We start from the raw sequence: 17,238 nt of genomic DNA on the forward strand, positions 1-17,238 counted from the left end.
CTTGCTCTGTACCAGAGAAAACGATTTGGACCTAAGAGCCACACCTTAAAAAGGGATGGACTTGCCAAATGGCATGTTCTGTTCTAGTTTTGATGACTGCTGCAAGATGGGCTTCTGCCTTCAGCAGTTCTCCAGCAATGTTGGTTCATCCATCATGGACATGAGACCTAGAATAGTCAAACACAGCAATTCTCAAATTTTCAGAACTGTAGGGAACTCCTTTTTACCCTTGCACCATCTTTTCTCCTGAGCAATCCTTGCAAGGCTGCTATGAGATGTGCACATGCAGATGGCAAATAGTGCTGAATTGGGCCTCACCATGACTACACAGTGACAATGTGGTGTAGTGGTTAGAGTAGGTCCTGGGGGAACAGGATTTAAATGCCCTGTGTGGCCATGGAGCTCACTGGGTGACCTTGGGCCAGCCTAGCCCTACCTCACAGGGTTGTTAAGGGGATTAAATGAGAGGGGGAGCCACGTGCGCCATCTTTAGCATCATGGAGAAAAAGGTGGAATAGAAATGCAACAAAATAAAACAAATATGAATATACACTAACTGAGCTATAGCACACCCCAAAGTCCAGGTTGGTCATGGTGGGCAAGGCATCTTAGTGAGAAAATTTCCTCTTGCTTTCCAATATCATAATTTAGGAACGGCCCATCGTCTTCTGTTGAATGTAGTTTGTAGACCGGTGTCTCAGTAAGTCACATGGGGACAGCAGCGACCCTTCCACAGGTATGTTTTAATTAGGTGGAAAAAGCATAATTTTTTGACGGCCTTCCAAGTTTTCTAAAGCAATATTAGAATAACTTGGAGAGCCTTTGCAAGGTCATAACAAGGTGATCGCGAGGCAGTACAAGTGCTTAAAATGGATGAGCCTTCCCTGGAGTTATAGCTTTGGCAGTTAGACGTATCCTCTTTTTGACTTGTGCTTGGTAAACCAAAGGCTTTTGTGATGTCTCTTTTCCCCGATGACTAGAGGATACTTTATGCATTCAACCCCTGAGCAAGGTTCAGTGGTAAGGGAAGACGGAGAAGGAATAGCTGATGGAACCATGTGGAGCTTGCCGTTTTGTTGCAGGGGTGTTGCACTTTAAATATTCAGCAAATATAGTTCTTTACTTAACGGAGGAATCCGTCACTGAGTTTTGTTCCCTGGTGGTTCCCTTGTGTGAAGAGTCCCTTCAGCAATGCGGCAAGATGAATAAGTGATGAGAGCAGTATTTGGAAAGGCAGATACCCAGGTAATGATGTGAGCAGAACTTCTGTCATTCAGACGTCTGGCCATTTGCTGTAGAAATGTGTTTCTGTGTTCCAGTCTCTGCCCAAAATAAATCTGGCAGAAGATCTACCTTGCATCTTGGCTTTGAGAATGTACCATTCTCGGCGGACTGGGCCAGGGGTAGCCAATGACGTCCCCTTCAGATGGTCCCGGGTACAACTCCCATCACTCTTGAACATTGGCTATACTGGCTGAGGCTAATGGGAGTCTAAACAACATTGGCTTACACAGGACCAGAGTCATGAATTCCAGTTGTGTGTTCGGTGGGACACTGATCATTCCCTTTGAACTACATTTTGGCGTATGCTTCACCATGTTGGACATCATCGTATTCTTTGGGTTACTGGTGTGCGTGAAGGATCATTTGTGAGCCGGTTGTTTGCAGTAATTGAAACTGTCCATCACTGGATTTGCAAAGACTCTTCTGTCCTATCACTCCATTCCATTTTATTTTGTTCAGACCAAGGGCCATCATAATATTCATAGAATCTTAGAGCTGGAAGGGATTCAATGATCATCTAGTTAACCCCCCCCACACACACACAATGCAGGAATTTTGGCTAAAGCATCCATGATAGATAACCATCCCACCTCTGCTTAAAAACCTCCAGGAAAGCAGAGTCTTCCACCTCCTGAGGGAGTCTATTCCACTTCCAAACAGCTAATAATAATAATAATAATAATAATAATAATAATAATAATAGTATTGTTTATATCCCACCCACTCTGGATGGCTTCCAGCACATATGAAAACATAATAAGATGTCAAACATTAAAAAACGTTCCCCAAACAAGGCTGCCTTCTGATGTCTTCCAAAAGTTGTGCAGTTCCTTATCTCCTTGACATTTGGTGGTGGTGAGGGGAAGGCATTCCGCAGGCAGGGAGGGCACCACTAGTGAGAAGGCCCTCTGCCTGCTTCCCTGTAACCTCACTTCTTGCAGTGAAGGGACCACGAGAAGGCCCTTGGAGGTGGACCTCAGCGTCTGGGCTGAACCTTCTAGGCAACCTTCCAAGATCCATGTGCCAGTGGGGAGTGCCTGTCCTGGTTGCTCCCAGACTTCTCTGGTGCGTGGACTCAGAGGCAAAAGGGGAAAGAATAATGGATGAGAATGTTACCTTTGTACAGTAGACTCGTTTCTACATACATCCTCAAACCCTTCTCTACTTTCTACGTTATCCAAATTCAAGGGTGCATTCTCAAAGTGGACTGTCTCAAAGTGCTCAGAAGTTAGTAGAATGCTCTATCCTGCCCATGGACATGACAGGGGAGATGGAAATCCAGCAAACACTCTGGGACAGGATGTGCAGATTCTGAGCAATTGAAGCAATAGGAGAATGTCTTTCAGGACCCTGGACAGAGCCCAGGGAGCACATACATTGTTCCAGGGGGACTCTCTACTGAGCTCTTAGCTACCTGAACTTGAGACAGTTACAGATAGGTAGCCGTGTTGGTCTGCCATAGTCAAAACAAAAAAATTCCTTCCAGTAGCACCTTAAAGACCAACTAAGTTAGTTCTTGGTATGAGCTATCGTGTGCAAGCACACTTCTTCAGATACACTGAAACAGAAGTTGCCAGATCCTTCTATATAGTGAGAAGGTGGGGAGGGGTATTACTCAGAAGGGTGGTGGGAATGGGTGATTGGCAGATAGCTGAGATGAGCCTGTTGACGACTCTTAACGACTGCAATAGGTCTTACAGGAAAAAGCAAGGGGTGAGAAGGTGAGAAATGGCTTTGTCATGTATAATGAGATAAGCTCATACCAAGAACTAACTTAGTTGGTCTTTAAGGTGCTACTGGAAGGAATTTTTTTGTTTTGAACTTGAGACAGAGTAAGCTGTCTTGCCAGGCTTAGCCTATGACATCACTTCATATATTGAAAGGAAATTTTGTTATCTCTCTATCTCTCTCTCTCTCTCTCTCTCCATATGGATTTCAGTACATAAAGAACTCTGAGCTGGTCACTCCTGCCACCTGGCTTTAACCAACCTCTTTTGCTTCGGACAAGAGCAGAGTATGAAACTAGCATTTTTCTCTATTGATACTTTAGAAACTTGTACTTTTGTAACAAAGGAACATTTTGACTGCCTGTGCATCTTTCCTGACTATTTCACAGAAATGCACATTCATCTGAGCCTTGAAGAATTTTGTAAGTAAACAATTTTATGACTTACCAAACACGTGGTCTGTCTCTATGCTAGGGAACATGATAGCCATGTTCAAATATATAAAAGGATGTCACATAGAGGAGGGAGAAAGGTTGTTTTCTGCTGCTCCAGAGAAGCGGACACGGAGCAATGGATCCAAACTACAAGAAAGAAGATTCCACCTAAACATTAGGAAGAACTTCCTGACAGTAAGAGCTGTTCGACAGTGGAATTTGCTGCCAAGGAGTGTGGTGGAGTCTCCTACTTTGGAGGTCTTTAGGCAGAGGCTTGACAACCATATGTCAGGAGTGCTCTGATGGTGTTTCCTGCTTGGCAGGGGGTTGGACTTGATGGCCCTTGTGGTCTCTTCCAACTCTATGATTCTATGATTCTATGAAGTAGGATAGCTCAGAAAGGGGAATATTTTGGGGACTCACTGAGAGGGCACATTTTTAAGGTTTTGCAGCCTATCTCTCCACACTTTTCTTTGCTGCATGTTTTGTGATGTGAGATCTCTGCTGGGTTTCTCTCACCAAAGAGTACTTGCCCCAAACCTTGGTCTGGGCTTCCCGGATTGCAACACTTGGAAGGGACCTCTTGATCTCTAGGGGTCCAGGTTCAGAGGCCTGTGGTTCAGTGGTTAGGTCTCATGATTTCAATTCTCCTTAGCCTCTCTGTCTGTGTCCAAGTTACTGCTAGGAATCAAGGTCCTGACAGTTCCTCTCTTTGGCCTCCTGAGTCTGTTAGTAGGGATCTACCTTATACTGAGTCAGACCAGTGCTGCATATAGCTCAGTTTACTCACGCTGTCTTTTGAAATCAGAGTTGCAAGTACTAGCATCTTGTCTCAAATGAATTGCTTTCCTCCACTTTGGTCTAAACACCTGATGGCTTTTGAGGAAAGCAAAAAGAGTTTTGATTAAACTAGTGGGTTTTCTTTGGGAAGGCTTCAGGCATCTACGTTTGAAGTTGTTGTTCTGCACATTTTTCTTAGATTCTTGGTATCCTTTTCCCCCTTTGAAAAAGTAAAGCGAAGATGCTTTATCCCCAGTAAAGGTGGGGGCCATACTCAATTTTATACATATATTATACAAATTTTATACATATTTTATATAAATTTTATACATACATAAATTTTAGCCATACTAAAATTACCTATAAAAATACACTTCTTATCTGATTCTACACGGTGGGTAGGATTCAGTGGTATATGTGTACAGTGAATAAGGTCCACTAATACAATGGGACTTTCCCCTCTCTTCTCTCCCTATGTGCCCCCCCCAAAATATATTATTGGTTTCCCCCCCAAAACTTCATAGCATAGCAGATTTAGGATGTGCTGGGGGAGGAGAGTGCAGGAAAGTCTTCTGTAAGTGGACCTCTTTCTGTAGTTCGGTATTTTCTACATTTGTGTAGCTCTCCTGGGTTTCAGAGTGAGCACATTTCCAGATATCTTGGGAGACGCCAAGGTTTTGACCTGGGACCTTCTGGGATCTTCTGCATGCCCAGCAGTGAACTGCAACTCTTCCCTATAACTGTTCAGCCCCTGCTCTCCCAAGTGTTCAGAGGCCTTTATTTAACAAACACACCTTTTACAAAGCAAGGTTTTGGTCTATAACTTGAATTACAATTGACACGCTTCGGTGCATGGGGACAATTCACTTTTTTATATTGTCTATTACCGGGGAATTCGGGGCTGATTCTACAGCTACTGTAAAACGGGCTTTCAGTTCAAGTATGTTATAAATCGATTCTCTACGGTCTAGACGTGCCTACCTTTTCCTGACTTGACTTGCTGCCTGCAAGATACCATGTGGGAGGACCCAGCGTTTCTCATGAGACAGAGCTTATTTATCTTCTGTGACTCATTCACCTGACAGAGAAACAGCAGCCCTTTGATCGGTGGCTATTAGCTGTAATGGCGATTTGGAACTTGATGGTTAGAGCCAGAATGTCAGCTTTTGGAAGCGACAACAGGAGATAGCTCTTGTCTCCATACCCTGATTGTCACTTGCATGTTACCTACTTAGTGGTAGTGGAAAACAGGGCTCTGGACTTGGTAGATATTTGGTTTGGTGCAGCAGGGCTCTTGTTACATAGGAACATAGCCACCATAAAGGTAAAGGGACCCCTGACCATTAGGTCCAGTCGTGACCAACTCTGGAGTTGCGGCGCTCATCTCGCTTTATTGGCCGAGAGAGCCGGCGTACAGCTTCTTGGTCATGTGGCCAGCATGACTAAGCCACTTCTGGCAAACCAGAGCAGCGCACGGAAACGCTGTTTACCTTCCCGCTGGAGTGGTACCTATTTATCTATTTGCACTTTGATGTGCTTTCGAAGTGCTAGATTGGCAGGAGCAGGGACCGAGCAACGGGAGCTCACCCCGTCGCGGGGATTTGAACCGCCAACCTTCTGATCAGCAAGCCCTGGGCTCTGTGGTTTAACCCACAGTGCCACCCATGCTGCCTTAGCAGTGTTCAAAATCAGCTAAGCACCAGGCACATTTTGCACCTGCCTTTCAACCATTTGCGACCAGGTGAAGATACCTGACGTCTCCACCATCTGGAGATGCATGCCTGGGGGTCCTTGGAACCTGACCGTTTTCACACATTAATACCCTATCAGTGATATTTTATCTGCACGATCAGAACACATTTCTGGAATCAAATTGCTTTTTCTGTGCAGCCTGAGCAGGAGCAGTCAGCCTTAAGAAAAAGAGGTTGGAATTGGCCAATAGATATGCGGACTGCCCCTGGATCAAGGGACTCCTCTTCTTTAAGTTCTCAGAGCTCTTAACCCAGCTGAAGGTTCTCATCTGAACTAGCCAGATGTTTAACTAAGAATCAATCAGTCAGTCCATCATTTGAAAAAAAATTTTTTAGAGAAGGCATAGGCAAACTCGGCCCTCCAGATGTTTTGGGACTATAATACCCATCATCCCTGACCACTGGTCCTGTTAGCTAGGGATGATGGGTGTTGTAGTCCCAAAACATCTGGCAGGCTGAGTTTGCCTATGCCTGCTTTAGAGCCATCTTGCCCCCCAAATGGCAACTAGACATTCCGTTTTGGCAAAGAATTGATGCTTTTGAATTGTGGTGCTGGAGGAGACCCTTGAGAGTCCCATGGACTGCAAGAAGATCAAACCTCTCCATTCTGAAGCAAATCAGCCCTGAGTGCTCACTGGAAGGACAGACCCTGAAGCTGAGGCTCTAAGACTTTGGCCACCTCATGAGAAGAGAAGACTCCCTGGAAAAGATCTTGATGTTGGGAAAGATGGAGGGCACAAGGAGAAGGGAACGACAGAGGACGAGATGGTTGGACAGTGTTCTCGAAGCTACCAGCATGAGTTTGACCAAACTGTGGGAGGCAGTGGAAGACAGGAGTGCCTGGCATGCTCTGGTCGAGGGGGTCATGAAGAGTCGGACACGACTAAACGACTAAGCAACAACAACACAACAACCTTGGTTTAATGAGCCATTTGGTGCCCAGCTTATATAGCTGATTTTCTAACACTGTGCCTTACACAGAGTCAGACCATAGAACCATAGAATTGTAGACTTGGAAGGGGCCCCCAGGGTCATCTAGTCAAACCCTCTGCAATGCCCTGCAGCTATTGGTCCATCTAGCTCAGTATCATCTACACTGATTGGCAGAAGCTCCCCAGGGTTTCAGATAGGGTACTCTCCCAGTCCTACCTGGAGATCAAATCTGGGATTTTTTGTGTGCAGAGCTCAGTTGCTGAACCGTGTCTGTTCTTATGTATCTTCTGAATTCATAACCCAATACTGAACTGACTCAGACCCTGCAATCACTGTCTAGCTTTCCTATGTAGGTAGCGTTCTGTGGCATGGATGAATGTCCATCATGCTGGTCCCCACCTGGAGCGGATTTGCTACCTGACTTTGAACTAGGCCTCCTTAGAAATAATTCAGTAGGAAGAACCAAAAAGGCTCTCAGAGCAGAGGAATTCTTTGCTAGGGGATGTGATTTCCTTGAAAATCCTGGGGAGAATCAGGGTGGTGGTGGTGGTGGTTTTGCTCCCTGAAAGGAATTCTGGTTAATGTTTATTAGAATATTGTTGTGGGTTTGGGAGCTCAGTCTGAATTATGCCCTGAATCCCTTCCAGTTCCCAGAGTCCAGTGAAGATTAGAATCTAAAGGTGGATCCTGTTGCTGAATTAGTGGGACAAGCTTCTTCGCAAGGCAGTGACCTTAGCTGGCCACTTAGGTGCCCTCATCAACATCACAAAAGAATGAGCTCAGTTGCAAGAGCTGCAACGAAGGGATGGTGCCCTCAAGGCTAATGGGTGGGCCTTTCCTCCACCCACTGTCCTAGCTGCTAGGTAGGAGTGCAGTAACCAGAGTTGTATGTGTGTGAGCTGGAAACAGGCTGGGAACTGGATACACAGAGACCTGCTTGCCTCTGTGCTGGATCCGTAGAACTATAAAGTCATACCTCTTGTTACGTTCGGTTCAGGCTATGTCTTTTCAGGTTTCATCCTGCGGCGACCTGGAAGTACCAGAAAAGGTTACTTCTGGGTTTCGCCACCCTCACATGTGCAGACACGCAAAATGACGTCACACGCATGTGCAGAAGTGGCGAATCACCAGCCGTGCATGCGCAGATGCGGGTTGCATTTCTTTCAGGTTGCCAACGGGGCTCCGGAACAGATCCTGTTTGCAACCAGAGGTACCACTGTATATCCTAAAGATACCGCAGTCTGCACTGATCTTTGTTCCAGGGAAACTGAACCTGAGTAATTGCTTAGAACCCCATTGTGTAACGATACTAACCTGACGTTCCGGCATTACTGAAACCGGTGCTTTCAGAATGGCATTCTGTGCTTCCTTTGAGGGGATAATATAATGCAGAGTACATATTTGTTTCATGTCACACTCCTTATGCATGTGCTGTAAAGCGATACTTTTTACTTTTTGTTCCCGGAATTGGCAGTTATGTGCAGCCTGTGTAGTTGACAGCATACAACTTGAAGCCAAGTGGCACGAATGCGCTTTCTTTGATCAGCTTTTCACTAGTAATTTTGCTTGATGTGATTGGTAGGTTTATTTTACAAAATGATTCTTGGTTCGCAGCAGTAACAGCAGTGCATTTTGCATTTAAATGTGCCTCTCGCATTGGACTCGTTGGAATAGCCACGTTTATCTAAAAGGCCGTATTGGTCCAAAAGTGGAAGGGGAAACTTTCCACAATACACACTTGGGAAAGATCAAAATGACACAGGGACACAGAAAGCTGCCTTATGTCAAGTGAGACCATTGGCTTGTCTACCTCAGTGCTGCCCACACTGACTGGCAGCGACTCTCCAGGGTTTGAACCTGGGACCAAAGGCCTGGTTAAAGAGGAATGGTTTTTGCCTAGCGAACTAAAGGTGCATAATGAAGGTGCCAGGCAAACCTCCCTGGGGATAGCATTCCACAAACGGGGAGCCACTGCAGAGAAGGCCCCGTTCTCATGTTGCCACCCTCTGAAAGCCAGTGTGGTGTAATGGTTAAGAGCGGTAGAGTCGTAAGCTGGTGAACCGGGTTCGCGTCTCCGCTTCTCCACATGCAGCTGCTGGGTGACCTTGGGCCAGTCACACTTCTCTGAAGTCTCTCAGCCCCACTCACCTCACAGAGTGTTTGTTGTGGGGGAGGAAGGGAAAGGAGAATGTTGGCCACTTTGAGACTCCTTCGGGTAGTGATAAAGTGGGATATCAAATCCAAACTCCTCTTCTTCTTCCTCTGGACCTTTTATGGAGGAGACACATGAAGAGGGGCCTCAGAAGATGATCATAGGGCCATGTTCTCTTCTTCTCCAGAAGCAGGCTCAGGGAGCTGAACCTGGTCTTAGCTGCAGACTCTGCAGCCACTTCTGGACTCCAGGGTTTTGACAGGCTATAGGCCTGTTCATCTGCTTTCACTTGAGTGGGGAATACGAATGAATGGGGAGGGTAGGTGCACACTCAATGTGAGGTGGTGAGGGCTGAAGTGCACGGGGGCTGATGCACCTGGGTATATTGTGGGGGTCGTGGGGTCAGAGTCCACCCTTCTCCCCACATGCAATTTCCCTAGTCGTGTTTACATTCCCTGTTCAGGGACGGCAGCTGGTTGGGGCCGTTCTCTTTATATAATGTGGCAAGTGGTTGTTAGGGAGTTCTGCCAGTCTTATGAAACTTTAGCATTATGAATCGGAGCACATTTTTCTGTGTGGCATTATCATTTTATTTTTCTTTCTCCACTTGCCGAAATAGGAATATTCCTTCTGTAGGTAACAATGGGATTTGAGTTTTGATAACGGCAGTGGCCCTCATGCAAAGCTGACAACCCCCCGCCTCTTCTAGTTTCTCTCCCAGGCTTCTCTCCCCTTATTTAAATATCAAAAATTCAGATGCTTTCAGAAGTGGTGGTATTGGAAAGGGAAGCGTGGGTGTTATTGCAAGGTTGAGCCAATCCATTTTTATCTCATTATATATCTTTTTTTACCTAATGCTTTTTTATTATGTGAACTGTGCTGGGTTTTTAGATCCGATGCAGGGATGACGTTGCTATAACAACACGATGATTCATGTAATTTCTGCAACATTCTGTTGGGTGGGTTTTGCAGCTTGAAAGCTTCTATGCGGTAGTCATGGGGGTTCCTCTTGCTTGGTTCTGTCCACCCCACTGCAAATGTGGTACCCAAGGGCCTTACGAATTCCCACCATCTTTGGTAGCAGAAACCAATTTTTCGCATGCCTGCCATGAAGTTCTTTGTTGACGGATGTGATGTATTGTGTTGGACATCAAACTGAGCTTCAGAAGCAAGGTCAAGGATGATAGGATGATTATTATTTAGTTCCACTTCCCAACTTAGCAAGCGTGGCATTCACACTGCGCCTTTGAGGGATTTGGAGCAATTCTGAAGCATCTCTAGCTATTCAATCTCAGGAGAAGAGGAAGGGGCTTCATTCCAAAGGTAGCCAACCCTTGAGATATGGTTGGACTACACTTCCCATCACCCCAACTGTTGACCCTGCTGCTCGGGGGCTGATGGGAGCTGGAGTCCAAGTGCAAATGGAAAGCACACTGTTGACTACTCCTGTTCCCATACATCCAGGAAGAGAAGACAGCCAAATAAAAGCTAGGTAGACTTGACAGTAAAAAGGTAAAGGGACCTTTAGACTTGTGTTGACTTGACAGTAAAAAGGTAAAAGGACCCCTGACCATTAGGTCCAGTCGTGACCGACTCTGGGGTTGCAGCCCTCATCTCGCTTTATTGGCCGAGGGAGCCGTCGTACAGCTTCTGGGTCATGTGGCAGGCATGACTAAGCCGCTTCTGGTGAATCAGAGGAGCGCACGGAAACGCCGTTTATCTTCCCGCTGGAGTGGTACCTACTTGCACTTTTGACGTGCTTTCAAACTGCTAGGTTGGCAGGAGCAGGGACTGAGCAAAGGGAGCTCACCCCGTCGCGGGGATTCAATCCGCGACCTTCTGATTGGCAAGTCCTAGGCTCTGTGGTTTAACCCACAGCACCACCTGCATCCCTTAGACTTGACAGTAGAGCCTCTCAAAACGTTGATATTAAGCAGAAGGTGGAATAGAAGTGGTAGCTCAGTGAATGGTTTAGCCCTGAATGTTATGTTCTGTAGCATGTTTGCATCAACCTTGCTGGTTGATACCAATGGCCAATCTAGTCCAGCATCCTGTTCTCACAGCAGCCAGCCAGATACCTGTGGGAAACCCACAAGCAGGATTTGAGTACAAGAGCTCTCTCCTTGTCTGTGATTTCCATCAACTGCTGTTCAGAAGCATTGCTGCCTCTGACAGTCTTCTTTCTCTTCCATTGGCGATCCCTCGTAGCTGAGTAAGATTGTCTTCCATAAACACGGATTTAACAATGAGTCCGTAAGTGACTGTGGAGGCCAACTCTGGGTCCACACGTCCTTCCACAGTGGGGACATAGGTTTCCGGGTGGGAGTTGATCACGGTGTGGATTTGCCAAGTGTGCCTTCCTCTTAGCACGTTTCTCCCTTATGTCCTGTGTTCGAGTGTCTTCAAAGCCCGTGACACATTTGGTAAAGGCTGTTCTCCAATTCGAGCGCTCGCAGACTAGTGTTTCCCAATTGTTGGTGTTTATACTACATTTTTTAAGATTTGCCTTGAGACAGTCTTTGAACCTCTTTTGTTGACCACCAGCATTACGCTTTCCATTTTTAAGTTCGGAATAGAGTAGTTGCTTCAGAAGATGATCACCAGGAAACCGCACAACATGACCAGTCCAACGAAGTTGATGTTGAAGAATCATTGCTTCAACACTGGTGATCTTTGCTTCTTCCAGTACACTGGTATTAGTTCACCTGTCTTCCCAAGTGATGTGTAGGGTTTTTCAGAGACCCCGTTGATGGAATCTTTTGGGGAGAGCAGGTACAGCATAACCATCGGGTTTGGTAGTCATCTAAAGCTCTCTCATGCATGAGTTTGCTTAGTCCTCTTTCAAAGCCATCCAGGTTGGCGGCCATCCATGCCTCTTGTTGGAGCAAATTCCGTAGTTTGACTATGAGATGTGTGAAGAAGCACTTCCTTTTGTCTGTTCTGCTTCATGGGATGTCCACCTAGAATCATAGAATCATAGAATCATAGAGTTGGAAGAGACCACAAGGGCCATCGAGTCCAACCCCCTGCCAAGCAGGAAACACCATCAGAGCACTCCTGACATATGGTTGTCAAGCCTCTGCTTAAAGACCTCCAAAGTAGGAGACTCCACCACACTCCTTGGCAGCAAATTCCACTGTCGAACAGCTCTTACTGTCAGGAAGTTCTTCCTAATGTTTAGGTGGAATCTTCTTTCTTGTAATTTGGATCCATTGCTCCGTGTCCGCTTCTCTGGAGCAGCAGAAAACAACCTTTCCCCCTCCTCTATGTGACATCCTTTTATATATTTGAACATGGCTATCATATCACCCCTTAACCTCCTCTTCTCCAGGCTAAACATGCCCAGCTCCCTTAGCCGTTCCTCATAAGGCATCGTTTCCAGGCCTTTGACCTGTTCTAGTGTTACCAGAGAGGGAGGAAAAAAAACCCCTTTCTAAATCCACTTTCTCCACACCTTGTAAAAAATGCTTCTGTTAGAGTCCTCCTGGTGGTGCAGCAATAAAACTGCTAGCACATTTGCAAAGCTAAGCAGGGTCCGAGATGGTTTCAAATTGGATGGGGGACCGGGTGTTGAGATACCTGCATTGGAAGGCTTGGACTAGAGGATTCATTCCAACTCTAGAATTCTTTGACTATGAACCTTTTACTCCCCTATTCAGCCACTCCCCCTATTTAGCTGTTGACAATCTCTTGCCCAAGCAAATATTAAATGCTTGGTCCCTTCCACTTGTCCTCTCTCACCAGTTTTACAAGGGCATATCTTCCTTCGGTCTCTATGCCTTTAAATTCAAGAGCGAACTATTTTCAAACTGAAAGGTTCTTTGGGCAGGGATGGTGGGGGATGTACCTTAGATGGCTTGGAACGTTGCATTAAGAGTCTGGCATGACAGATAAAAACACACAGTTGACCCTGCCTTCCTGTCCTGCCTAATTATATTAAACTCCATTTGCATGCTGACATGAGAGTTTAAGAGGGGTCGTTGGAGCCTCGATGCATATTAAATATGCAAAATGACAGTCCGAGGCCAGGGGAGCATTGGACAAGTGGCAATTAGGCCACTAAGAGGATCACACCATGTTTTCGTATTGCCGGGAGAGGTCTGCCGATCTTTGCCTTTAAATGCTTGACAGGCACCCAGAGGTGCCTCTTGACTGCATTAGTGGCAGGATCAGTGCGGTGAAAGACAGCAGACGGCCTCTTAGCAGAAAGTGGTGCAGTAGGTGTTTTGCGGAAAAATAGTAAGCCATCAACAGAGTGGCCCAGTAGTCCCTGCCAGATTCCTTGCTCCTTTGATCCTGCTGAGGGAACTATGCCACTCAAAGAAGACGAAGATGAAGACGAAGACGAAGAAGAAGAGTAGTAGTAGTAGTAGTAGTAGTAGTAGTAGTTTGGATTTGATATCCCGCCTTTCACTCCCTTTAAGGAGTCTCAAAGCAGCTAACATTCTCCTTTCCCTTCCTCCCCCACAACAAACACTCTGTGGGGTGAGTGGGGCTGAGAGACTTCAAGGAAGTGTGATTGGCCCAAGGTCACTCAGCAGCTGCATGTGGAGGAGCGGAGACGCGAACCTGGTTCCCCAGATTATGAGACTACCGCTCTTAACCACTACACCACACTGGCTCTCAAAGGATGTGCTGGCCTTCCCAAAATCCACTTCGAGGTTTATTTTTACATCCAAGCAGGATATGAATACGGGCCAATCACTGCCTCTCAGCCTAACCTGCCTAGAAGTGTAGATGAGAAGGGAGATAACCATAAATTCCTCTGGCGGGGGGGGGGGGGACACATGGGATATAAATGCAACACACAAGCAGATAGTTCTGAGGGTGGTCGAATGAGTTCTATGGAGGAGTGATTTTTTTATGAATACCCCCGAATTTTATTTTTTAATCCCTGCAAGTAGAAAAGTAGAGCGTCAAGAGTCCAGCCCATCCTTCTCCTTGCTGTGCTGGTTTCCTATTGCAGTGGCCTTCTCCCCTTGCTCCCCAGTAGTCTGAAATGGTACGTTCAATTCTACCACCTCAGAAGGACATCAGAAGAACCCAGTTGGATCAGGACCATGACCCATCTAGTCCAGTGTTGTGTTGCATTAGATGACCTTTGGAGTCCCAGCTCAACAATTCTCTGATTCTATGCATTAAGGCGCAGAACACAACACAGCTTCCTTTCTCCCTCAAGAACTGCTCTACCACTCAAAGATCTGTACCGTGCCACACCTTTTTCTCCATGCTGCCTCTTAAAGGGTAAAGGGACCCCCGACCGTTAGGTCCAGTCGTGGCCGACTCTGGGGTTGCGGCACTCATCTTGCTTTATTGGCCGAGGGAGCCGGTGTACAGCTTCCGGGTCATGTGGCCAGCATGACTAAGCCGCTTCTGGGGAACCAGAGCAGCGCACGGAAACATGGTTTACCTTCCCGCTGGAGCGGTACCTATTTATCTACTTGCACTTTGACGTGCTTTCGAACTGCTAGGTTGGCAGGAGCAGGGACCGAGCAATGGGAGCTCACCCCATTGCGGGGATTCGAACCGCCGACCTTCTGATTGGCAAGCCCTAGGCTCTGTGGTTTAACCCACAGTGCCACCCGCGACCCATGCTGCCTCTTAGTCTGGGTCAATTACCCTCATTTCTGGTTTGTCCCCTCACTTTCTTACCTTAACTACCAGCAGAAGTTCTAGTTACAGGTAGGTAGCCATGCTGGTCTGCCATAGTCGAAACATTTTTTAAAAAAAATTCCTTCCAGTAGCACCTTTTGAGTACCAGCGGAAGATTTGCCAAAAAAGCCCACCTCATTGTATTTTTAAAGTGAAGCATTTTTTCTCAATGTGCTGAGTATGTTGTTGTTTAGTCGTTTAGTCGTGCCCGACTCTTCGTGACCCCATGGACCAGAGCACGCCAGGCACTCCTGTCCTCCACTGCCTCCCGCAGTTTGATCAAACTCATGCTGGTAGCTTCAAGAACACCATCCAACCATCTCATTCTCTGTCGTCCCTCTGTGCTGAGTATAGTTGCAGTTTTAATGCTGGCTGGATTTGGGGAGAAGTGTTTGCTTAATCTCTTTCCATTGACGTTTCTCCTTTTTCCTTTTTGGTATGTTTTAAAATAATTATTACCTGTCCAAAGCATTTGAGGCTGGGAAGGCTGATAATTAGTAGGTCTGCAAACCTTAATTGGTTTAATCGGCAGATCAATCCACTAAAGCTTTAATTGATTAATTTGTAGGGCTCCAAGTTGAGACACACTTTCCTTTTATTTATTTTCTTCCGGCGAGCTACTACGTTAGGGAACAAAAAGGCATATAAGAAAGGAAAGTGAGGCTTACAACGGCAAAAAAATTGTAGTGTGGAGTTGAAATTTCCAAGCGCTTCACCGCAATTCATTCCCCACAAGTGTTCCCAAACAGATAGTTACCTTCTCCTGCCCTCCCACCTTAAAACAATATTGCACTTCTCTTTGAATAGACTTCACCCAAACCTGCTGATTTCTGCCTCTTGTGTATGAATGATGCAATCTAAGTTAAAGCAGTAGGGAGCATGAACTGAACACCAGAAACAAAGGGAATCGTGTCTTCCTAGCAACATGTTTTGGTGGTACCTTGGTTCTCAAACTCCTTGGTACTCAAACTACTTGGAACCCAAACACTGCAAACCCAGAAGTAAGTGTTCCGGTTTGCAAACATTTTTCAGAAGCCAAATGTAATTTGCAGTAATCCAAGCGAGAGATAACTAGAGCACGCACCACTCTGGGGAGACAGTCCGTGGGCAGGTAGAACAGCTTCATTCACATTGCTTCTGCTAGGAAAAGGCCCTTAGAGGCTATTTATTTGTAGTGTTTATTTAGCAATGCTTCTATATCTCATTGAAAGTTAATTATTGCAACCATCCTGTAAGACTGGCCAGCATTGTCATTACCATCCGTTTCCTAGATCTGTGCATAGGCTGAAGCAGAGAGTGTGTGGTCTGTTTCCGAGGATGTTCATAGCAACGTGGAATCTGAATCACTGCACCAAATTTCTGTTTGGTTTCAATGATCGATACGATCTGTTTAGGGCAAATTGGACTCTACATTACTCATTCAGTCCCCCCCCTCCCATCTTGTTTCCATAGATTGTCGGGAGAATCTTGGCTGATCGGGAGAGGTGGACTTTGGGAAACCTCCATAGAAAATTTGGTATTGTTTCTGCCCAAGGTAAGGACAAGTTAAGTTCTTAAATTTAGTGACCTGATACTTGGGGGTTGTGTATTGAATAGGATGACGTGCTATTTCCTCTGCCTCTGGGTTCCAGAGTTGGCTTGAGGAGGACTCTAATTCAGATGATGCACCAACCATTCTGCTTGAGGCTATGCTGCCATAGCCTGAAAATGTGGTGCTTCCATCAATTATCTTCTAAGTCTGAACCCCTTTAAATATTGCAACAATCTCCCTTGACAGATGGAGGCAATGGAAGTGCCACTAGCCTTTTTAAGACTGCAGAGGACTTTAAGCCTCACTTCCCAGGGCTCACTGGGAGCTGTCCAGGGTCTTGGTTTGCTTTATTCTCACCTTGGCCTAGACCAGAAGAAGCTCTGGTATTTGTTACTACCTTCCCTGTGACATCTCAGCCCCAATGGAACAGGATAGGTAGGATGTTGCTGAAGACAAATGCAAAAATCCTTCCTAGATGGTTTTTTTGGATTACAACTCCTAACAGTTCCACCAAAAAAAAATGTGGGTTAGGGAAGGCTGGTTTAAAGTGAGGTTAATGATTCCTAGACTAGTCACTTGGGCGATCCAGGCCAATCATGACTGGAGCAATGCTTCTTGAACAGGTAGACCCATCCATACCATGTCATAGCACCCAAAGCCACTAGAGTGGCACCTTTTGATGCTGATGTCTTCCTCCCTCCTCCCCAATCACTCTTCTGCTTGTTACTCAATCCTGATATAAGCATGGATTTTCTATGCCCATACAAGAAAGGACAGTAAACTGTGGGTGGTATCTTGTTCTGTTGGTACAAGGACTTTGGCTTTGTAATAGAACTTCCCCTCTTCTCCCTATGCAGCCCATAAATAATTTTTAGGGCTCCCCCAACCCAGCAGAATGGATTTTGGGTGGGGATGGGCACCTGTGGGGAGAAGGAGAGCAGCTCTGTTGTGCAATTGGAAATCCTTCATCTTATGGAACAAGTGCATGGGATGC

The 17,238-nt window shown here is 46.1% G+C and overlaps 1 protein-coding gene across 1 annotated transcript in view; it reads left to right on the forward strand.

The window, feature by feature from the left end:
- Positions 1-17,238, forward strand: part of TSNARE1 (t-SNARE domain containing 1) — a 401,022-nt gene that overhangs the window by 36,830 nt on the left and 346,954 nt on the right. The window contains exon 2 of the mRNA XM_083517030.1: positions 16,166-16,247. The gene's annotated coding sequence lies outside the window, so the exon portion shown is untranslated. The remainder of the gene's footprint in view (positions 1-16,165; positions 16,248-17,238) is intronic.

This window comes from Podarcis liolepis (assembly GCF_965112155.1).
Source record: "Podarcis liolepis genome assembly, chromosome: 8".
Lineage (NCBI taxonomy): Eukaryota > Metazoa > Chordata > Lepidosauria > Squamata > Lacertidae > Podarcis > Podarcis liolepis.